Source organism: Meles meles, chromosome 10 (genome assembly GCF_922984935.1).
Source record: "Meles meles chromosome 10, mMelMel3.1 paternal haplotype, whole genome shotgun sequence".
NCBI classification, from domain to species: Eukaryota; Metazoa; Chordata; class Mammalia; order Carnivora; family Mustelidae; genus Meles; species Meles meles.
The window spans coordinates 22,513,976-22,514,828 of NC_060075.1; positions in this window are offsets into that span (position 1 = coordinate 22,513,976).

Here is an 853-nt window from a genome sequence, read left to right on the forward strand (position 1 = left end):
TGGTGCATGTTCACTGCGGCCTCCGAGAGGCTCTCCCTAACTTTTCTGTGCCCAGCAGCTTGGAGTCACATTCCCCAGCCTCGCTAGCGGCCTTTCCGGGACCGTCTCCCGGCTCCCCATCGCCCTCGGAAGCTGCCTGCAGTCAGGCGTGCTCCCCGCCGCCGCGCCGGCTCCCCGCAGGCCGCGGGCCCCTACTAGGTGCTCAGTTAGTCGGGGGTGCAAGCAGGCGCGCGCCGGCCCGGACCCCGGCCTTCGCCCCATGCGCTCCCTTCTTCGGGCCGGGGGCCGAGCGCCCCCTCCCGGCCGAGCTCCGCCGCCGCCCGCCGCCCGCCAGGGGGAGGCCGACAAGGCGCTGGGTCGGGGCTGTTGGCGTCGCAGGCACGAGGCTGTTTCGGCTGGGGCCTGGCTCGCGGAGGGGAGGCGTTGGGGGGCGCTCCCGCACGGCTCGCCCCGCCAGCCTGGGGCTCCACAGTCCTCAGGGTGGCCGTTCTGCGAGGCGCGATTGTAGGCAGGGCCAGCCTCCGGTGGGCTTCGCGGAGGTGGGTAACTCCATCAGCGCGGAGTCAGCGCGCCAGGCTTACCCTGCAGCCCCGGCGTGCGGAGGGGGGAGGCGCGTGAGAACGCGCGGTGGAGCCCGCGGGGAGCCCGACGCTGGGCTCTGAGTTTGGGGGTGGGGGGAGCAGGGCGCCCCGCAGGTGCAGGCCGCTCTGAGCGACCTCCAAGTTGCCGTTCTTAGGGATCCCATGGTTGTGGGCGGGAGGTCAGCCTCCTTTCCAGGGAGTCGGCCGTGCAGAGGGAGTTAGGAGCAGGTGCCAGCGCTGACCGGTGATGGGATCCTGGCTGTCCCAGGGCA